This window comes from Castor canadensis, chromosome 4, assembly GCF_047511655.1.
Source record: "Castor canadensis chromosome 4, mCasCan1.hap1v2, whole genome shotgun sequence".
NCBI classification, from domain to species: Eukaryota; Metazoa; Chordata; class Mammalia; order Rodentia; family Castoridae; genus Castor; species Castor canadensis.
In genome coordinates, this window is record NC_133389.1 from 97,122,013 (window position 1) to 97,146,990 (window position 24,978).

A 24,978-nucleotide genomic window follows, 5' to 3' on the forward strand; every position below is an offset into this window, starting at 1 on the left:
CAGGATTTATGTCAAGAAATAGTGTGTCAATATGACTTAAGTAGAATAAAGTGACATAAATTAGAGATAAAGATTTTTGAAGTAAATTTGTGCATATGATTAGATGGAAGGCATTGGTAAGTTTAAAGTCTGAAAGTTCAAGAAAAATGAAAATTTGAAATTAAAAGCATGATTTTTACAGAATGAATCTCAATTTTAACCATTATAAAGTAAAAAGTGTTAAGTGGGTTGTTAAATCAGGGACCACAGTATTATAGCAATTTCTTCTGTTCCTTCAACCTTTACATTTCTCCATAATTAAACCGTTTGTTTTTCTTATTTTTCAGATTTTTTACTTTTGTTTTCTTCCCATAAAATATATGTTTTCTTTTCTCACCACTATTTGTTTCTCATTCTTGAAATCCTTATGCATCTATTCAGAATTAGTTTTACTTTTAACTATCGGTTAGGACACTTTGCTTATAGATTTCTTATTAAAGTTTTATTTGCTTTTTGGATTGGCATTAAAGTAAAAACTGTTACCTTTCTAAACATTTTAATCTTTTTGTTTCTGTTTTAGTTGAAAACAAAGGTTGCTGAGCATTTCTATATTCTCTGTATAACCATTTCTATTCTTCATTGTGGATTCTAAATAAAAACATATTCTCAAGGCTTTCACAGGATACTTGACACATCTCTGTCTTCAGATTGACTTTTCCTAAGGCTTTTAAGTATGATAGGATAATTTTTTAAAGCTCTGTAGAAGGTTAAATTCTCTCTTACTCATAAGTGCAACTACATAATTTCATGGTTACTGACCTGTTTATATAGTTGCAAGTCAATTACATTTTAACTAAGAAATGCAATTCAAAACCACTTCCCTAGTGGATATAGTTTTTTAAAAATTAGAAGATTTTGTTTAATTTGTTTCTTTCCATTGTAAAGTAATTAAAGTGATTTAGCAGGATTTAAAAACCTGACTGCAAAGAAATTTTCAGGAAATATTTGCTTCTTACCATGTGCCTAAAATTTAAAATTATACATTCTGAATTTTAAAAGAAGGGAAAACATTGTGAGCTATCTACTTATGATTTCTAAATACAATGTACATATTGTTGTGGTACTTTTACAAATACCTGTAGACATAGAATCAAAGGAATACAGATTTATTCTTAAATCTGACATTTATTTGATTAAGGATAAAACTTTCTTGAACTTTAAATAACACAAATGTTAAGATGAACATAATACAGCCTACCACTCAGCATTGTTGGAAAAGATAAATAACTATTGCACATTATAAATGTATATGAGTGTATAAGCCATCATATACAGTCAGCTATGAAGCCTAATGCAGGTTGTTTTTTTTAAGTCTTTCATCCAGGAGGAAATGACCTGATGAGCTGGCAGAAGATATTCTGATCTTGCTGATCATTGATGTGTGACCAGACACTACCTTCATTGTCCTGATCATTATCCTACAGGTGACTTTTCAGAAAATTTCCATTTCATTTGCCTCTTGGATTATTACCTGACATTGCAAAATTTGGATGATACCTCTGTAAAACGCACACAATCCTCAGTTTCCTCTCTGCCCTCCTTTCATATCTCTAAGTTAGTATTCACAGGCTTGCTAGTTTTGTATTTTCTTTCTTGACTTTGTGACCCCTCATATATTAAATGATTTTCTACCAGGGGTTCAATCTAACAAATTCTAAACTTCAGTGTATCATTGTTGTTCCTTCTCAGAAAAGTTGGACAAGGGATTATATTCATGTCAGTAGAATCATTTCTCAGTAATTTAACAAATGCTTTTCCTTATGTGAACTTAATGGGGCGCTAATGATTTTGACAAGCATCATCTCCTGTCTTGGATAGTCTTATGAGATTCTTTTCCTTTTAAAGTTAAGATTTTTTGATTATAGATGTCATGTCTCCCACAGCACTAGTTATAAGTTTGTCTTTTCAAATTCAAAATGAAGCTTGAGGAAATGATTGCCTTGTCATTTAACAGCATTATTACAATGAGAATCTTTTTCATCTACTGTATACATTTTTCTAACAGACTAAAACAGGGAAGTAATAAACTTCTTGGGTCAGAGTTCTCAATATTCTTTTCATTTCCATGGTATCCCTTTAAAAAAGGAGCAATACCTTTGAAGAATTAATGTATACATTAAAACATTAAAAACGTAAACCTAAGATGGCAGAATGGAGGTGCCCAATATTCACCAAGTTTTGTACAAAGAAGAACCAAAGCAAGTGGGAGAGCACAGGAATTCAACAGTAGAAAAATAGAAGGTTATGAATTCCAGAGACCTATAATATCAAAAGAGTGAGAACAAAATATTCTAGTGCCTGTTGCCATAGTTGGTTCCACAGCTGGGAGATAGGGAATTTCCATTCCATAAAGGTAAAGGTGAAAGAAAGAATCCCAGAAAAATAAGCCAGGTGTAGTGATTTATACCCATAATCTCAGCATTCAGGAGATGGAGGCAGGAGGATTGTGAATTTAACACCAGCTTGACTATATAACAATACCCTATTTAGTAAGACAAAGGACAAGATGTAATGATGCATGGCTGTAATCCCAGCTACATGGGAGACAGATATTGAGAGGATCTCAGTTTGAGGACAATCTGGGCAAAAAGTTAGTGAGACTCCATCTCAGCAAACAAGCCAGGCATGATGGTGCATCTGTAATTCTAGCTATTTTGAATGTATAGGTAGGAGACTTGAGAACCAAGACAGGCTCTGAGCAAAAATACAAAACCTTGTTCAAATTATGACTAGTGCAAAAAGGGTTTAGAACTCTAGCTTAAGTGATAAAGTGCCTACATAGCAAGAGTGAGGCCCTGTGTTCAAATAACACCCAACAAGCAAAGAAATAATAAAAAGTTCCAGCAAGCTATCCATGCAGAGACAGGCAAGTCTAGCTATTGGGAAGATTTGAGGCCCTTGCAGGCTTGTAGCCCTAATAGATAAATGGTCTGGAATCTGCACAGTAGTCTGGCTTTTCCTTCATCTCCGAGTGAATCATAAGAGTAGTGTTGTCAGGAGACTGCTTGAGAAACAATCTACTAGCTGAATGTGGACTGCTTTAGAGGTCAGAAAACCCTGCATATTCCCATCACATGGGCCACTTGGACATTTCACTGGACTTGGCTCGGTAGGTAGCTGTCTCAGGAGGCAGACGTGGCATGGTGGGGTGACTCTGACACAAATCCACAGAGTGCTGCTCTGTTGGAAACAAGTGTTACAGAAAGAAATGGCTGGCACCACTCTCAAGAACAAAGGGATTGAGGAATCTTCACACTGAGACCAGGGGTGGCTGCTCACTGAGAAAGGAGGAGTGTACACATGAACTTCCAGAGTATTATCACTCTTGCTCAACCAGCAAAAATGTTGAGACTCTCTAATTCTGATATAATACTTACTAAGCACAGCCAAGGGAGCAACAAGGATATTACACTGTGGTACCAAGCTAGAAGTAAATTTATACCAAGAATCAGCCCTTCTGGAGAAAGCCTCAGGAGAAAGTTGCTTACTAAAATGGCCATCTTATAAAATTGGTAGGTATATCCATTTCACCAGATCTCCAAATTTCAACATAAGAGCACAGGTTATATGGGAAAATGTTATATGATATTTCCTAAAGATCATAACTGTCTAGTAACAGCTTCCAAAGGTATCAAATTAGATGAAATGCCTGGTTATAAAAATTTTTTAAAGCTCATTGAAGTCTAAGAGAATACAGAAAACTAAGTAAAATTAGAAAATCAAGGCAGAGTAAGAATGAGGAATTCAGCAGAGATATTTTGAGAAAGAAACAAACATAAATCTCAAAAAATAAAAATTCAGTAGGTCAGATAAAAAGTAGTTGAAAGCCATGAAAAACTAAATCAAACAGAAGGAAGAATATCAGAGCTTGACGATGTTTTTAAACATCACATTCAGAGAGAATAAAATTAAAACTAGAAAGAATGAAGACAACATAGATATTTTGGGTCACCATTAAAACATCAAATGTTCACAGCATCAGTGTACATATAGGGAAGGAAATAAAAATTAAGGGCATGGAAAATTTCTCTAGTAAAATAATAACTAATCTTGGGGAAACAATGGATATTAAGGTACAGAAAACTGTTAGATATGACCAAAAAAGATTCTCACCAAGACATATCATAGTCAAACAGTGAAAAAGATCAGGACAAAGTAAAAAAATTAAAATCTGCAAGAAAAAAGTGCCAAGTTACATTTAAGGGCAACACCCCCATCAGACTAACAGGAGATTTCTTAACAGAAACTCCACAAGAAATGAAAAATGGAATGATGGGATTTCTAGTTTTGAAAGAAAATAACTGCCAACCAAGATTATTATATACAACAAGACTGACATTTAGAATCAAAGGAGAAATAAAGACCTTCCAAGACATGCAAAAACTAAGGGAACTTGTGGTCATCAGACCAGCATTACAAAAAATGCTTAAGTGAGTTCTATACTCAAAAGTTGAAGAAAAATAACTAGCATCATGATAGCACATGAAAATATAAATCATATTAGAAGAGTAGATACAACAAAACAAAAATGAAAGACAAAGATTGTCAATCTAGTAAATAATCAAAAAATAAAGAAAAGAAAGGAACTAGAGAGGAAGAAATGAACAAAGATTATTCAAACTAGAGTAATAGTAACAAAATGATAAGCATTAATCCATATCTTTTAATAACTCTGAATGTAAATGATCTTAATTCTCCAACAAAAAAGACTGAATTAAAAAAAAACCACAAAACTAAACAATATTCTGCCTACAAGAAACTCTCCTAGATAGTAAGGACATACACAGACAGCAAGTAAAAGAATGGAAAATGATATTCCAAGCATATGGAATCTGAAAATAAATAGAAATAGCTATACTTACATGTAACAAAATAGACTTTAAGGCAAAAACAGAAAGGTCTGACTAAAAAATAACAATATAATCATCAAGAGAACCACTTGTCAAGAAGAATTAATTATTATAATCTATCTGCACTTAATGTCAGAGCATTCAATTTTCTAAAGTACTAATAGACTTAAAAGAAACAATAGCCTTCAATAAAGTGATAGTAAGGAATTTCGGTACCTCAGAAGAAAGATTTTCCTCTAAGATCAGAAACAAAAAAAGAGTCTACTGTCACTATATTTTATAAAATATAGTATTGGAAATTTTAGAGATAGTATTTAGGAAAGAGAAAGAAATGAAAAACATAAAAACACGAAAGAAGGAAGTTAGATTATCCCTGTTCACGGATGATATGATTCCATACATAGAAAGACCTAAAGATTCCACCAAAAGATTTTTAGAAGTGGTAAAGAAATTTAGTACATTAGCAATATACAAAATCAACATACAAAACAAGTTATCTTTGTATACAACAATAGTCAATCTACTGAGAAAATTACATTAAAACAATCCCATTCACAAAAGCCACACATACTATAAAACAAATAAACTAAAAAAAAAAAAAACTCACTAGGAATAGGAATAAACATAACTAAGACAGTGAAAGACCTCCACAATGAAAATTACAAAACCTTGAAGAAATAAACTGAAGACATTAGTGGAAATTCTTCCCGTCTCAATGAGTTGTAAGAATTAATGTAGATAAAAATGTGCATACTAATCAAAGTGATTTACAGACTCAATGCAATCTCCATCAAAACACTAATGGCATTCTTCACAAAACTAGGATAAAATTAATGTGGAAGCAAAAAAATGCCCTGAATAGATAAAGCAATTGTGACTAAAAAGAATAAAGCTAGAGGCATAACAATTCTTAATTTCAAGGCATAGTACATAGCCACAATAACAAAAACACCATGATATTGACATAAAAACAGAAATATACATTGATTGAATTTAAAGGTAGTAGGAGGGTGAATGCAGAGCAAAAATTTGTACACATGTATGTAAATGCAAAAATGATACCTGTTGGAGGGGGTGAATTTAAGTATGACATATTTGATACATTGTAAGAACTTTTGTAAAGGCCATAATGTAACCCCACCCAGCACAACAATAAAAGAAAAAGAAAAGTACAGAGAATTAAGTAAGCACACTTTTGGTCAACTATTTATCAATAAAAGCATGAAAAATATACATTGGAGAAAGGACAGCCTCTTTCACAAATGCTCCTGGGAAAACTGGTTATCCACATACAGAAGATTAAAGCATGAGCTCTGTCACCTGTATAAAAATCAACTCAAAATGGATCAAAGACCTAAACGTAAGATCTAAAATTCAAAAACCATTAGAGGAAAACACAGAAGAAGCACTTCATGATATTGATACAGGAAATAATTTTCTAGATAAGATAAGTGAAGTTGGAAAAAAAAGATTTCAAAAGCATACCAAACAAAAGCAAAAATTCACAAGTAGGATTGCATCAAACCAAAACTATGCACAGTGAAGAAAACAAGGCACAATGTGAAGAGAAAATCTACAAAATGGGAGGAAATATTTTGCAACTATCCATCTGACCTTGGGCTAATATTTATATATAAAAAACTCAAAAAATCTTACAACAAAATAAAACCAAGTTATCCAGTTAAAAATGGGAAAAAGGTCTGAATAGACAATTCTCAAAAGAAGACATACAAATGACCCATACATATATGAAAAATGTTCAGTGTAATTAGCCATCAAGGAAATACAAATCAAAGCTACAATGAGGTACCATCTCACTCCAGTAAGGGTTGCTATTATCAAAACAAACAAGGAGACAACTTGCAAGGATGTAGAGAAAAGTAACCTTGATACATGTAGAAATTTAAATTAGTTTCACTTCTATGGAAAACTGTATGAAGGTTCCTCAAAAAACTAAAACTGCAACTATCATATTTCACTCCTGGATAAATATCCAAGAGAAATGAAGTCAGTATACAAAAGAGATCCCTGCATACCAGTATTCAATATAGCTAAACTAATGAATCAGCTTAGGTGCCCTTCAATAGATGAATGGATAAAGAAAATACATACTTAGTGGAATATTATTCAGCCATAAAATACAAATCTGTCATTTTCAGAAAAACAGATGGAACTGGAGGACATGATGTTAAGCAAAATAAGTAAGTCAAAGAAAGGCAAGTATCACACGTTTTCACTCAGATGTGAAAAAATATCAACCTGCAAGAAGAGGGATTACTAGGTATGGACAGGGAATATTGTTTACAGAACAAGAGCTGGGTGGAACAAAGGTGAATGTACATGAGGAATGTACAATGTATTCAATATGGAAATATCAAAGAGAATTCCATTAATTTTTACAACTAACGTATTAATAATAAAAATGTAATGAACAATGAAATTAAAAGTACGATACCCCAAAACAAAAGAGCCAAGATCAAAAACAAAGTAGAGAAATCACAAAGTGAAGTGTAGAAGGATATACAGAGAAAAAAAGAGAAAGGAGCATCAGGAGAATATATATGTAACCACAATCTATTTGCTGACTCTCATTAAGTTTATGTGGTTTTTCCTTCTAAAGGGATGTGAGTGAGTATAAAAAGTCCAGCCCCGTAACATTTAGCCTCATAACACACTATTCATTTGTAATTAATTCATCATAATCCTAATAAATACAGAGTTCATAATAAGTACTGGCAATATGGCTTTAGGAATTAGCAGTATTTGTATCAGGTAAAGTACAGTATTGGTAAATATTATCAGGCTATTATCTAGAAAGATAATTCTACAAAACAGAATTTTGTAGATTATAAAGGGATATCCAATCTAGAGCTTCAGAAGCCTTGCCTCCTGTGCAGGTACAGTAAGTATATTCAATGAGTGTTATTGATCTGATAGGATGGAATGGGGCTACCACACAAAGCACCAAGACACTTGATGTTCCTAGCTTTCATACCTAAAAATTTTACCTGTATATAAAGACTATAATTTGTATTTTTATCTCTTTATTAGTGATCTAGGGCTACCATAACAAAATACAACCAACTTGGTGGCTTAACGGAAATTTATCTCCTCCCACTTCTGGGGCTGGAAGTCTAAGATCTGTGTGTGGACTGGATTGATTTCTCCTGAGGCCTTAGTTTCCTTGGTTTGTAAATGGCTACCTTCTTGCTGTGTCTTCTGTGAACATGGAGTCCTGTTGTCAAATTGGATTAGGGTCCCACCCTTATTATCTCATTTAACCTTAATTACCACCTAAAGGCAGGGTTGAGATTCAACATAAGAGGGGCACCACAGTTAGGGGACAGAATTATCCCATAATATTCTCTTTCAAGAAGATAATGCATTCCAGAACTTCAAACAAGATCGTAAGAGGAAAGAGAGGACACACTTGGATGTCAGACACAAGAAGGTGTGAATTAGTGCTGTTTATCTCCTATTCTAGGTATGATCTTGGACAAAATAACTTAAATATTCCTCTGTAAAAGCAGGGTAATTAATAATTACCTAGCAAGTTTGTTGTAAAAATTTAGAATGATCAAATAGGAAAAGTAGCCTAGCAGAGAACTTAGTAGTGACAAAAAAAATGTCCCTCTTCAGCATTACTTCAAAGGCCTAGGTGCCATTCTTGGTAAGTTCAACCTTGAAAAATTAAAAATTAACCTTTTAAATAATCTGAACCATCCTTACATTCTGGACACCTGAGGCTATGCAAACCCACCAATAATTAACTTAGAATATCTTCTAAAGTTGATTTAGAAACCTGTGTTATAAGTCAAATTTATGTTGAACACTGTATTCATCCTTTTCTATTATTAAAGTATTCATTTGACAAACAATTAGGTAAGGTAGATGTGAAGCACTCTACTAGGAATTATATTAATAGATAAGAAGTATAAATTACATTGTATATTACATGTTATCAAAATATAGTATGAATATTAATATGTACAAAGCAATAATAAAGTAAATTATGGGGCTCAAAGTAAGGATCAGAAATAAGAATTAGCTTATTAAAATGGAAGGAAGAAGGATAATTTTTAGATACAGGGATCTGGAGTGGTTTTCTTAAGGAAGTCCAACATAAAATAATTCTTTGTGTTTGGGCATTAAAAAAGAAAAATTGGGAAACTGTAAAGAAGCCAGTAAAAGAGGAATGCTTCTTTCAAACATTTTTCCCCACTTTAAATATATAACAGAACTCTTTACTTCTTTCTCCTGGGTTTCTTTCAAAAGGTAGACATTGGCTCTCTCACTTAGCTCTCAGAAAATGGAAGTCATTATGAATGTTTGGAAATGGAAAAGCAAGAATTTCACCAAGAGAAATTTGAGGGCAGGTATGTGAATGTTACTTAGAAGGTTAGTTTAAGATCCATTGAAGAATGATCCCTGTAATCACCAAAATATCTTAAATCAATTGCTAAATTTCTTCCATCTTTATCTGATGAGAATTGGTGACTTACTTCATAAATGCTTTATTTAAAAATATGCTGATGTGTGCCTGTAACTGGAAAAGATGCCTATTTTTTCTATTTACTTGAAAACTGGATCAGTGAGAGAAACACTGTAAATCCGAGAGGTAAACAGCTTTTCGATACTACTGTAGCTTTCCTCACAATGCAAAACAGTTCAGCAAAATTAAACTACTTCAGTTTTTCTTCTGCTTACCATGGTAAAGCTTCTTATTGTAAGAGATCAAAAATTGTTTTGTGCCTTTCCCTACATCAAATAATATTGTCACATATTTCAACCAAGCATTCTTAATTCCAACACCTAAGGCCCTTATTCTGTACTTGAGTAGAAAAAAACACATAATTTTTAATACAACAAATAGATATGATTATTCCCAAGGGTAGAAGCCTATTTTTCATGCTTCCTCATAAACTTGTCCTCAAATATCCTTGCTTTTTGATCATCAACGTTGTCAAACAAGGACAAAATGTAAGCTCCTAAAGGTACTTATTTTTCACTCTTGAATAAAATTGCCCTCAAAACATTTTCAAGCAGCATATATAATTAGAAATTAATTCAGATCATGTGAGACAAATCTAAATAACTTTAAATTTCAAGACATATTTTATTTTAAGTCTTTTCTCTTAGCATATCACATACACTAAACTTGAGAAGAACTTTATACTTTTGGGAGGGAAAATGCATGCACAACTGTGTCAGAATGGGATTCCTCTGGTAGCTGCCTAGTAAGCAAGAGAAAATTTTTACAAATTAATTTGACCTTCAATAAGGAATCATATTTTTATCAATCAACTGTAAGCAGCATTGACTTTGGGGATTAACCAAATTTTAACATGCATATTCAGGTAGAAAAAAGAGTTGTCAGAAGTAGTCTTCTTGATCCATAGTCTGTCACTGAATATCAAATTGCAACCTGCTGTGGTTTTCTTGTTTCAGTTTTATACAGCAACGTGTAAGGGTCAAATATGTCCTTCTGGCTTACAAGAAAAAGAGAATTATTGGAATTCAAATCATAATATGGATTATGAAACCTAAATGCCAAGCAACTAGATTTTAACATAAATATGAAGTAATGTGTACCAATCCCATGATAATATGATTTAGAGTAGTGATTCTCAAACCAAAATGAGATTAAAAAAATTATTGGAAATCTTATGAAAAGACCAGTTCTGATGCAGTAGAGCTGAGATGGGGCCTGACACATTTATTTACTAATAAATTTATTTACTAATAAATAAATAACAATTTTTTTATTTATTAGTAATGATAAATTTATTTACTAATAAATTCATTTATGGTGCCACTACTGCTAGTCTGTAGATCACAACTTGAATAACAAGGTTCTAAGGCACAATTTTGCACAATCATAAGATTACAATATAAAGGTCATTATGAAACTTCATGATTTCTCAAAGAAGTGTGATAACTCAAAATAGTCATCATAGAGTGCACCAATTTTAAGTTCATTTTATAATAATTATGCAGCTTTTTAACTTCATTGTGCTTAGTCTTACAATTAACTTTTCTCTTAAAATCACTTCATTTTTATTGTTGTGCTATGTGGGGGTACATTGTATCACTTACATAAGTTCTTACATTATATCAAATATATCATACTTGAATTCACCCCCTCCACTATTCTCCTGTATCTTCCCCCTCCCCATTCCTGGAACAGTTTCAACAGGTCATTTTTCCATTTAAATACATGTGTACACAGTATTTGCACTATATTCATCCTCCCATACCTTTTCCTCACCTCTTGTCCCCTTCCACTGGCACCAACCAGTGCCAGGACCTGTTCTGTCCTCCTATTCTCTGAAAATCACTTTTCTTTATGAGTGTACAGAAAAGAAATAAAATCAAATCAAACTGTACATTTACAGAACTTCTTGCAGATGATACAAAATAATTGGGGAATATTAAGACTAATGTGTTAAATTTCCTATTCTAAATTGTATGGCATACAGGAGCTTCAGTAAGGGAACTTGTGTTTTAAAATCAGTTATTCCACCTATTCTGGATTGTATTAATGTTGATAACAGGTCCTATTTCATTGGGTTCTGATTTTCCTCAGAGCTAGCACCTGCAATGGTCAGTCATGCATTTCACCTATGGTGATGTACTGATCATATTCCATAAAGAGTCTCCCAACAGCTCTGAGTATGGTTTGTCTTGTAAGAGATATAAGCTCATTTTCAATAATACCAAAAGCACTTAATTAATACTCATTGGTTACAAACCACTTAGATGGCTATCACTGGGACAAAAGCTGTTGACACTGGAAATACAATGTTCTGCCTGACAGACGAGATACATGTTTCCATTCTTGAAGCCAGAATTGAAATAAAATACACCACAAGTAGGCAATGAGAACTGCTACAGTCATGTAATGTACACTTTAAATCCTTTGATATGGAGACAATTTTGACTGACAAGTCCCTTTGGATCTGTACTGTATCTACTCCATAATCATGGCTTACATTTGATAGTCCAAGACAATTAATGAATGCAACAGAGGAGAAGATATTATAGCTCCAATCCTAGGTGACTTTGGATTCCTCCTGTGGATGACTTTGATTCAAGGATACCAAACATGTGTAGGTGAAGCTTTCTTGGAATGGTACTGCTCTCTGAGACTGTTCCTGGTCCAATCTTCTTTCTATCACTTTCTCCTTCAACAGATGTCAGCTCCAATTACAGCCTAGAGGTTCTCCTTGTCTTTTGCTGTACTCTCTCCCAATAAATCTCTTGCATTTAATCTAATGCAAAAGTGTGTAAAACATACAATCTCTTTGTTTTCCTATAAACTTCCGTTACTACTTTATCATTGATAAGGTACTTTCTACAGGCTTATGGAAAAGGCTTTCATATATTTGAAAGATAATGTGGATTAACAGGTCACCAAATAAACCTTGTTTCATCAAAATACCTATGATGAAGCATCCTTCTGGCTAAAAGGTTATCTAGGTTATTAGAACTGCTTAAAACTGAGGTTGCTCTGCTGGATTTGAATTATCATAAGAAGTGATGAAAGAAAGATTATTGGAATATAAGGTTAAAAAAACCCTCCAAGACCTTTTATAGCTTTTATAGCTCTAAAAGATGTAGATGAATGAATAGTAATTTTTCCCATTAATCTTTTGCTTCAGTGAATTCTAACAACTTGTATTTTAAAATCATAATTTACAAAACAATGTTGCCTTTAATATCTATCTAGAATGCAGGCTAACTGGTTATTTTAGTGTATTTTACAAGAAAGAAAATTAAATAGAGAGAAGTTAAATGACTTGGTCAAAGCCATGACTGATGACTATATGATTGTGTGACACATAACTATAACTTTATAGCCTCAGCTTTCCAGCAAGCGATATGACCTCACCTCTTCTCAAAACAGTCCCATTTTGTGAACCGAAGGCAACACATGTTCTTCACAGACTCCTTTGTAAATAGTGGTGCTAATTATTGCTTCTTGGAAAAATTTGAAATTAATATTAATGTTTAGAAATATTAAACCTGCATGTTTCCTAATATCTTGTTCCATATCAACTTTCTAGTTTTGAAAACTGAGCCCTAAGCTGTATCAATACAAGACAAGAAAGGACAGACATATTTTTCTTTAAGCAAGACAACAGGCTTTAGGAAATAGCAAAGGAAAAAATTCTAATACAACACAGAAAGGTAAATATTAACACAGAGATATGCTTCCCTATAATAAAATAAATATCTAATATAAGAGAAGCAAAAGAAAATGTCTACCTGTCTGGTACCAGGGGTATTTATTTTACCTAAGATGTAAGTAAATTTAGTCTCCCTTCCTATAGCACTGTGTGTCATCTTTCCCTTCTTATGCTATTATTTCCATAGTAACAAATATAGAATTAAAACCACTCATATTTAATTCTAGAAACTCAAAAGCTATAATGCTCAATTCCAAGTTACTGATCTTGTAAAAATAGCACCCTCAATAATGCCTGGGTGTTAAGATCTAAATGTCTGTGGTTAAAATTCCAGCTCTATAAGTTCTTTGCTCTTTGAGCTTAAGTTTTTTTTCCTGTATGTCTGTGCACTCATTGAAAAAGAAAGACAGTAATAATACCTACCTCAGCAAGTTAGGAAGATTAAATAATACATATAAAATGTTGAGCACAATAAGTAATATTCCATAAGAAACAACTACTGCTACTAATGACTTCTGCATTTTTTTTCATGAGTAGACAAACTAGCTAGGACAACATATGATTCCTTGATGCAGACGAAATCTCTAAAGTATTCTCCTGCTTATTTATTTTTCTACCTTCAAATTTAATAATCTGTTTATATAATTCCATAATGCTTTCAGTGTCAGCCCTCTAAACAAAACTGATTAAGTAAAGTAACAGGAACACTAGTATAAATTTCTACTGCAAAATATTTCACAAATCCCAAAAAACAGCTATAAAATAATATTTCATGTGCTTTTAATAGCCCAATCCTATACTTCAAGTAGATTAAGCAAGGTATTTGAAAGAAAAAGCACAAAATATCAAACCTTAAGTCAGCACCCACCTCTTGGATGTAGAGTAATCTTTTTCCAGCCTCTTTCCTATTTATGTTCCCTAAATTACTATGTTCTGACCTAAGATTAGCATAATGGTTCTTAAAGTTTCTCTCTGATGCAAGAATTCATCAAAATTTTGTCAAAAGCCATTTTTAGGAAGAGATTCACAGAATATTTATGTAGACTCAGGAAGTATTTGCTGTGGATGGAGGTATGTCTTCAGCCCCAGAAGTGTGAAGCCATGAGTTTCATCTTCAACACCACCACAAAAAAAGTATTTGCCAGCTCCATAAACATTTAGACATCTAGATGTTAACCTTCTAGACATGGATGAACCCATGGTCCTCTTGGTGTTTCACTCATCACTAACTTTCTGATCCAATGGGGAATTATATAAACTTCTTCCCAACTTTTCCACAAGCCTAGAGACCAAATATAAAAGGAAAAATAGATGCCATTGTAATATAAACAAACCTGTCCTCACACAATAGTATAAACAAAAATAAGAACAACAAAGTAGTCCTAAACATAAAGCAAGTCTAGGTAATAAATGCTTATTTGTTTATTTAATGAATTACAAAGAGCAGAAAAGAAGAAAGAGCCCCTTTAATGTATAGTCAGTGTACCAACACAAAAACTAGTTTTGTTCATGTTTTTTTGTAGTTTTGTCTTATCATTGTTATTTCAGATTCTGAGTCTTTAAATAACTAATCATTTATATACTTTCTTTCATTGATATCTTAATTTTTTATCAAGCAATCTAAAAATGAGTATATATTTTCCTCATATTAAGAAAATTGGGAAGAAAATGAGTATTATTAGTGGTTCTCATTTACTCTTAAAAAAAGGCTACAGCATTTGATATTATTCAATCTTTCTAATAAATGCCACTACATTGCTGATTTAAGACAAAGACATTTGTCTTAATTCTGATTTTGAGAAAATTCTTTCTTCCTTTTTATTTAAAAGTGTATTGATTTTTTAGATAGGGATGATGTTAACAACCAAGAGTGCAGATATTGAATTTTTAATGTAGAAATTGGTGAACGCTTATTAATATTCCAAAATCCATAGCAAACAAAAAATAGTACAAAAAGTTGTTTTTCAATTAGTATTTCATATACATATTCAGTTCCAAAGCAACCTTTTTTGTTTAGAAGATATTGATTTTCCCCTCTTTAATGAGCTACCCATTGAAAACAGAGACTTCCATCCAAAAGTAGATATTGAATTAAAAAGAATTATTCTTGCAAGTAGAATATTTGTAACAACACAGCTCCATAGAATATGGGTTTTAAAAATGCCATCACCAATCATCCCATTAAATTCACACATAAAATATTAAAGCCCTCTTTATTTTGCAAATGAGTTTATAGTTATAATGCCTTTTTTGCAGCTAAGAGCTAATACCACAATTTGATGAGACAGATTTTCGTATTCTCTGCAAGAAGAGCAAATAGACATCGGCTTTATGCAGATACCATTTGAAAAACGGACTGACATTCACAGTCATCCATTTTTCTTCCATTCTACTATAATAAAAATCTACAGAAATGAAAATTCTTTTCCTAGCTATTAAATGTCCATCTAAGGAATAATCTATATTTTAACCATTTTGTTGGAAATCTTTAATATATCATGTAATTCCACAATTTCCCAAATAGACTAATATGCAACATTTACCTTGAGGGAAAAAAAAAGGTCAATTTAAACAGCCAAAGACTTCCTTTGCTAGCATAGCTTTGTTTTCTGTTTAGTCTTTTTTCTCTTACCTGTATTTTCAGGTTGATTGTCTTTGATATATCTTTGTATTTCTAACAGTATTTGTCCCTCTAATATGGGTAATAGAAAAAAATCAAGTAAATTGTTTAGAATTTTATGGAAAGGGGAGGGAAAAGCATTGTTTTGTTATGATGGGAAAAAACATGACATAAACTAGAGTATCTGGAGTTTTTATGGACAAATTGGGATTGAGTTGGGCTTTAAGGATTACAAAATGGAGAAGTCAAGGAACAATATTAAAGAGATTGTAATGAACTGAAGTTGGGAAGCAGCAAGACCTGAGCAGGTGACAACAAATGGAATGATCTTACATGATTGATCGTATGAGTGTCTAAAAAGTAATCCATAGGTTTATAATACCTTATCTAAAACTTCAAAATCTGAAAAACCTAAAAACATAAACTTTTCTGCTTGTTTAATATGGTCTAAATAATCTTAATAGATATTTTAAGGACATGCATAGAAAAGCAATAATAATCATATTGTTGACTATGACTGTGTACAAATTATTGAATATGGTGATTATCTAAGAGATTACCCTACTCTTTGCAGGTACATATTTATTCACACAGACAAATGTCTACTTAGACTGCCATTTGTGGCAAGTTATTGGGAGGTTAAAACCAAGTAAGTCATAATGTTATTGTTAAGAAAATACAGCATGACAGGGACACAGAATGCTTATTAAATATTTTGATGAGTATATTTTCAAAATTATGTAAATCAGAAATATGACTGGCTTCCTGGGTTGGTGGAGTGGCTCAAGTGGTAAACTATCTGCCTAGAAATGACTACCAAGGAGAAAGCACACTTGAGCTGAGTTTTAAGTTAATAAATAGTAGCTGACTAGATGAAGGCAAGAACATTATAATTTAGAAGAAAATTATAAGAATACTCCTGGAACAGCAGGGGTCTTGGAAAAGTAGAATATGCTCAGGGAAGTGGAAGTAGTTGGGTGGCTGGAATGAAAGGTTTCTACAGAAGAGATCTATAAAGTATAATGTGTAGTTTTGGTTTTGGGTTTTGTTTGTTTGTTGTGGTGCTGGGCAGTGAACCCAGTGCCTCACACATAATAGACAACTGCTTTATCAAAGAGCTGAATTCCCAGTCCTACTGTGTGTTTTTGCAGATCAGGTAGACCAGTGGCTCTAAATTCTAAATTCTATGTGTGAAAATTTCTGTCCCCAGGAAGCATTCGGAAATGTCTGGGTACATTTTTGGTTGCTACAATGGTTAGGGGTAATACTGATATCCAGGGGATAAAGGCCATACATACTGTCATGTGTTCTATAATATATGACAGCTCCCTCCTCCATACACACATGATAATGAATTAGCTAGCCCAAAATGTCAACAGAGCCAAGTCTGAGCAGCCTTGACATAGACCTGTGTGCTCCTCAAAGAGCTTTATCTGGAAACCTCTGATAAATCATTGAAGGGTTTTTGGCTATGCAGTAACATATGATTTTCATTTACAAAAGTCTTTCTGGCAGCTGTGTAAGGGCTGGATCAGAGAAGTCAGAGGAAATATCAGAGTACGAGGACACATTTTTGACCCGTTGTATCAATCTAGTAGAAAAATGATCATGACAGCAAAGAGGGAAAAATGAAGAAACTAACAAAGAAAGAGAGAAAAAGGAGGGAGCTTACAGAGCTAGGTGACTATATGTGGCCAGAATAACTCCTGGATTTCTGCTTTGATTACTTGGAATAAAAGTAACACTATCTAATAGGCAACATAGCACAGAAAGCTGTTGTGGAGAGCAAAGATGATAAATTTGATTTCAATTCTCTTAAATTAGAATAACTGAAGAACATGCAGAGTTTAACAGGTGTTTGGATACCTGAATCTGAGTAACATAAAATGCAAAGAATTACTAAATGCAGTCAAGAAACTAACAGAACAATTTCAGTGTAATAATGACAAAGATGATGATTATAATACTGGGTGAATGGAGGTCTGGGCCATTGAAAAGCGAATAGGGATAAACTAGAATTTACCTCTTAACAGAGCACTTCCTATGGGTTAGAAAATTGACTGATGCTCAGCAAACCTTAATGTATTTTCCTACATCACAGAATTAGTTAGATTCAAATCCATGTCTGTATTCCTTAGAAACTATTTTTTCTTTGTGTTAAAGAATATTATCCCTATCCTACTGGGTTATTTCTCTATATACTCTTTGCTGACTTCTTCCTGAAAGAAGGAATGTGAGATGATTGATCATAATTCAAGAAATGAATTCTATCATGTTGAGTAGTGTTCATAGTCAGTGAATATTAAAAACATGATCTCTCATTTTTTATTCTCTACATAGCTAGATGCAAAAATTTCTTAGGTTGAAACCTGGTAAGACAATAATTATGTAACTTATTTCCTATCATTTTTTTTTTACATTTTAATTTCACATATAAGCAGACAGAGATAGACATAGCATATAAATATACACATATATGTTATGTATGCATTATAGGTATATGTGTGTGCGATATACAGTTATACACATAGATAGGCAAATGAATACTGAGTAAGAACACTGGCTCTATGATTTTTAACTTACTTATCTGTGTGACCTCTAACAAAAAAATAGTCCTCTGTACCTCACTTTCATCAATGATGAAATACAAAATTAATAGCATTATTGCAATGATTAAATGCAGCTATACCTACAGAACACATAGAACCATGCCTGCCTTCTGGCAAAATGCACATTCACTACCTTTGTCCTTTTTCTTCCTTCTACACAGGCTCAATACATAAATTGAGTTTTGGAGTTCCTGTAATCTGGAGTACACCCAAGATCGGGGTAATTTGCTTTTGCAAAGCTATTAATAATGTGATCTTCATATCTCATATTGCTACTGTCCTGGGGTATTTCTCCTCATAGACCTTAAAATGTATAGAGTGAACAGGAGAATAAAATGTTGCCAGTCCTTTCTCTGTAGGCAGAACTATGGGCTCAGGCAAAACCCTCAAATCCAAGAAAAGATTTAAGGAGACCTAATCTGACTTGAAGAATATGCAGAGGTGGTAGGGGATTGTGAGTGTGCACCTAAAGAAAGAAGCAATGAGTTGACCTTTGGGAGGCTTGGATTCTATTGGCATTTTCCTTATCATTGAACTAACAGCCTTACTCAAATGACTACTTTTTTTTAAGCTTTTGTTCCCTTATCAGTAATACAAAAGAGTTGTATTAACAATCCAAAGCCTCTTTCAACTCTTTTTCTTTGAGGGAGGGTCTTGTGATGTGGACCAGGCTGACTTCTAATTTGTGATCCTCCTGTCTCATCCTCCTGAGTGCTGTGATTGCAGCTGTGTATCACCACACCTGAATCCTTCAACATTTAATTGTGATATTATAGAATATAAAACTTTAGGTTTGATTGTTTTGTGATAATTACAATTTTATATATTCAGTTTGAGGCTTAGAAGGAAGATATTAGAAGTCTGACTTCCAGATAAGTGATATATCATAAATTTGGATTAAGAAGGAACAAATATCATCCAGACATACAATTTTTCTGGGAGCTCTTATTCTCTTATTTAGAGTATAAAGTGTTTAGAAAGGAAGAGATAGTGATGAGGTAGCTCACATCCTATGTTTTGCATATTGATAAAAAGGAAAATAACAGACTACTAAATTTAGTGTTTTTTAGATTATTATGTTACTCAAACATCCATGGATAATCATTAACCAATGATTGCATAAAAATTGCACAAAGTCAAGTTTAGTACTATAAATAAAAAATGTACCTTCAGACTCATGGCAAAATCAACATGTCAACCAAGCTTTATGTTTCAAATACATTTTTTAAAATACAAAATTAAAAAAAAATTCATTTATTCACACGTGCATGCATTGTTTGGGTCATTTCTCTCCCCTGCCTTTTTCCCCCTTTTTCTCCCTGCAACCCCCTCAGTTCAGGGCAGAACCTGTTCTGCCTTTATCACTAATTTTGTTGAAGAAAAGACACAAGCATAATAAGGAAGACAAAGCATTTTTGCTAGTTGAGTTAAGGATAGCTATACAGAAATATTCCTAGCATTGCTTTCATGTACACATGTGTTACGAGCCATGTTGATTCATCTCTAACTGATGTTTACACTGGTTACTAATCCTAAAATACAAAATTTGACACAGCAGTTTATACAACTTCCATTTTGGCATAAAAATCTGTCACCTTAGCACAAATCAGAACAAAATGAAAGTCTGACAATCATAACCTCACATTTCAACAACTCTTATTCACCTAAATGAAGCTGTCAATGTATTTTAAATGTTTCCCATGAAAAATTGATATTCTTTCTTGAAATAATTTAAAGTAATTCAAGAAAATCAACATTAATTTTCAGAATAGGCACATTATGTGGTAAAATTTCAAAATTGTGGAATCGATTTACTAGTTCATAATAAAAACCAGAGCAATAGCTTGTTCTTTTCCAAACTCTAAGGAATATATTTTTAAAAGCTCCCAAACTCCCTGCTCAACTTGTTTATAAAGCAATTTGATGGTAAATTTCAAGTTTATTTTAAAAATTCTGATAATATTAACTTTTTCCAGGCAAATCCAAATAAATCTATTTGTTCCTTAAACATAAATGTCATAACAAAAATATTACAGTACTCTACTTTTTTATAATAAACTTGGAAACTAAAATGAGGCTTTATATATAAGTTTAGAATTTTACCTAATTATTTTCATCAGTTGGTAAAAGCAGGCTTTGATTTGGGGTTTAGGGGGTACATTAGTGTTTGGCTTCATGTATGTCGTCTTTTCATACGGGCTGACTTGCCTTATCTCTTGTCTATGGTCAGGTGGTCAGGCAGTTTCTAAGCAGCAGCATGATGGAAACCGCTAGTCTGACACAATACATTTTTGTAGATTGGCCTGGGAGTGGGAAAATGAAAGCAAATTAATATAGACTGTTCACTGTTGTGTCACAGGGGTAGTGTGAACTTCTTGTCCAATTCTGCTTTCTTCTCTTTCTGTGGTAGGGAGTTTCAAAGTCACAGATGTTATGTCCCTGTCACAGGGGAGGAATGCTGAGCTCAGAAAAACCATGTTCTTACAATGAGGTGGCAAACAAAACCTGAACATTCTTCAGCCTTTGGAAAGAAAGGTTGTCTTCATGTATAAATGTAAGCAGATCTTTTCCAGAGATTATAGGGAGGGGTGTCTTCAGTATATCCACGTATTTCTAGGAATGGAGACGTTCTCCTCTATTTTTAATATTCAAGAAAATAAGTAAACCTGGATTGTTTAATTAACTAATTTAGTTTTCTGAATCCCATTTATTCTCTGTGAAGCGAGACTGTTACCTCTAGGGTACAATATAACTAACATATTTAATAAAATGTGGATACAAGGACATTGCAGAATTCCACTTCTCTTCTTGGTCATATGTGATAATGCTTACTTGATGACAAATTTTGTTATAAACTTTTTTTACTATGCCTCACTTACAAAGATAATTACTTCTATATGTAGTAGAAAGGAAGATGAATGGACTTATTTTTGTCTACATCAGGGCCTTGCATACAACAGGTCGATGCTTCTAGTTTTCTACTAAAGTCTGTATTGTGAAAATGACTTAAAGAATGTTCTTACTGTAATGTGTTCTTACAATTTAGAAAGTTTCATTTCTATTGAAGATGGATCAGTCAAAGTCATTGTTACCCCTGACCAGCATTTTTTAATCAGGTTACTGTGGCCTCTGTTATTGTTTGTTTTTAAGTTTTATTCAGCTACTCCTGAGGTCCTTTTTGTAATCCACATTTATCTTTTAAAAATGGAAAAATCGTTTGTGCCTCAGGTTACAGTAATCATCAAGGCATGGCTAAATCACAGATTTCTTTCATATTTTCTCTTCTTAATTTAACTTTTCATTTATTAGCAAGCATTATACCAGATTTCCATACTTCTTAGCATAATTACTTTTTAACTCTTAGTTTTGAGGTAGGTTAGAATAAGGGAAGGTTTGGGACTGAGATTCCTTCCTGGCACATCTTAAGAGCTCCATTGCAATACAATAAATTAGAAAGAGTGGGAACTTCCTCCCTCATGGGTGTAGCACCTGAGAATTAACATAGGTACATATAGAAGTCCACCCAGATCCTCCCTCTCGCTCAAAGGTAAGGAAGCCAGGTAATGTCATGCCTTCACCTAGCCTGGGGACTGCCCATGTCCTTTCCCCACTCATTGATTATTGAATGGGAATCACCTTGTTCTCCCTTCCTACAGGTTACTATAGGTTTTAAAAGCACCTGAAGAGCAGAAACATGCTCTCTGGGCTTCTGGCTTCCACCTGGGCCCCACCATACTCCCCTTTGTATTTTCTTATCCTAATTTTTAATAAACTCCATTTACACTAACATGTCCTGTGATGGATTCTTCCCCACTGGACATAAAGAATTTGGAAGTCTTCTGATCACAGACTGCACCAGCACCATTAACAGTGTCAATGCTTTCCTGTGATCTTCACTTTAAGAATAATTCACTTTTTGAAATATTTTTAAAATAAACAGAAGTCCACAATATAACAATTGGTTTCTTTTTATTTATTTATTTATTTTTTGTTGATACTGGTGTTTGAACTCAGAGCCTCATGCTTATTAGACACTCTACCACTTGAGCCACTCTACCAGCTCAATATTTTCTTTCTGATTCAGCTTTATTGTAGTACCTACATGAAGGCTAATTGTTAATAATACAGGCATTGATCTTTAAAGACATGAGCATTTCTAAATATTCAGATAACTTCAGGTCAAGCATTTTTATTTTTATTCCTGGCATCCAACTTGAATGCAGTAGTTGTTATTCAGCAGGGTATAAATGTCATTGCACTAATATAGAAATATTTTATCCTTCCAATTTTGTGAATTAGGATATATCTAATGTGATGGTAGAATCATATACCTCATTTATGGCAATGGAGGTTATGATTCCATCATTTATCATATCAGTTTCCTCTTTACTTCTTCAGTTGAAGGAATATGGACATTACTATTGATAGCTAATAGATACAATATTTATCATGTTTTCTTATCATAGTTTTCAAATATAAACAAAACAAACTCATAAATAAATAAGAGATTATATTTGCTAAATCCAAATGATCATATCTTATATTAATATACTTTTCTGTATTTTACAAATTATATTTCTTCTCCCATTTAGAATATGCAGCAGTGATACAGGCCATCATCACTCCCTCCATGTGAAAGATAAAAAAGTGAAGCAAAAAAGGATAGATGAATTGGAAATCTTTCAACTATAATTTACTGGGACCAAGTTATAATGTTGATCATCTGCTTTTCATTTTGGCATTAATTTAAAATTAGCTTTTCTTTAGAGGTTGTTTTTCCTTTTTGGGTTTTGGTGGTACTGGAGTTTGAACACAGGATTTTGCTCCACTGCTTGCTCACCCAGTTCTTTTTATTCTGGTTATTTTGGAGATAGGGTCTGACATTTGCCCAGGCTAGCCAGGACTGTGATCTCCCTATTTTAAGTTTCTTCTTGTAGCCAGGATGAGAGGCATATGCCACCACACTCAGCTTTTTCTATTGAGACAGGGTCTCTTGCAAACTTTTTTATCTGGGCTGGCCTTGAAACTCAGATTTCAACCTCCCATGTAGCTAGGATTATAGGCATCCAGATAACAGCAGAGCTTTTTGTTTGCTATAATCAGAGAGAATAATTTTTCATGCATTTTTCTTTATGTTTTTTTCTTAAAGCAAATTTTTTATTTTCATTTTTTAATTTTATTGTGCTGGGTAGGAGTACATTGTAGCATTTACAGTTGTTCTTAAAATACATCAAATATATCATACTTTTTTCTCTTTATTATGTTGGGTGGGGTACATTGTGGCATTTACAAAGGTTCTTACAATGTATAAAATATATCATACTTTAATTCACCCCCTCCACCACTCTCCATTATGCCCCCCACCTGTTTCCTGGAAGTATCAACAAGTATCATTTTTGCATTTACATATATGTGTACACATTCTTTGTACCCTATTCACCCTCCTATCCTCTTTCCCTGCCACTTCCCCCTTCCCACTGATGCCAACACCCCCTCCACTCACATACACAGGGCCTATTAACAGAGGTTCCCCAGAGAATGCCAAGGGTGCTTGTGCATGTGTAGGCATGTAAATATGGGGGGACACAAAAAATGATGACATTCATGGTCTCCTCATCTCTGTAGCTTCCATTAAAATTATTTCTTTATGTTCTTTTTTAAAACAAAACTGTTATATCATAAAAAGAATATATTATGAAAAAAAGTTTGCTGCCAGAAGAAAATTAGAAAAACTGTAATTAAATAAATTATTAATTTCTGTCCACTTAGGACCCCTATTGTAACTTCTTACAGAATTAATATCCATGATCAATGAATTCCTAGAAATAGTTACAGTCATACATACCCTTCTTGTTTTGTAACATAGGAAGAAATCAAGTCTATTGAGTAAAGTTACTTGTTAAAAGAGTCATCTTGGGATTCAAATTGACACATCCATTAAAGATTTCATAATTTTCTATAGTATCTTACACCTTTTTCTATTACTTCATTGTTAAGATACCAGATAAGACACTTTGCTAGGTAACGAAAGAAAATGATTAATTTTTTTACTCCAAGATCTCTGTTAACATGGCAAAAAAATATTTACAAATAGCTCTGGCTTCCAAAATGAGTATAAGCTGATCCTCCTATCAAAAGTTTAGCAATATGGTTGGAAAAACAGATACAAATTATACCCATAGTATAAGAGGTTACATGGGTATACTAAGATGATGTAGAAGCCAGAAGAAAGAATAACACTTGTATATAAGAAAAGAGATTACTTGCATCTTAAACAGAATTTCACCAAGCAAAAGAGAAATGAGTATTCCAGACATAAGGAAACACACACACACAAAAATGTCATGAAAGCCAAAGATTTAAACAACTGATCGCTAACTTGGTGTGACTGGTCATATCATAGTGAAAAAGATTGAAATGGATTGTAGTTGAGGGTAAGGATATTAAGGACATTGTTTGCCATGTAAAGGTATTTGGCATTTATCATTCAAGCATTGGTGAGACACTGGAGAATTTTAAACACAATAATATATAAGCACAATCAGATCTCTGTTCTTAGGGTCTTAAAATCCACGTAAAACAGTGAAAGAGTATGTGCTATGATTTGAAAATCCCCTCCCATCGCAAGTTAAATTTCTTTGACATTATAACAGCATTGAGAGGGGGACTAA

General features: G+C 33.1%; 1 protein-coding gene across 6 annotated transcripts in view; it reads right to left on the reverse strand.

Annotated features, from left to right (window-relative positions):
- The window catches only part of Lrp1b (LDL receptor related protein 1B), a 1,877,349-nt gene that overhangs the window by 1,061,641 nt on the left and 790,730 nt on the right, over positions 1 to 24,978 (reverse strand). The window lies entirely within an intron of this gene.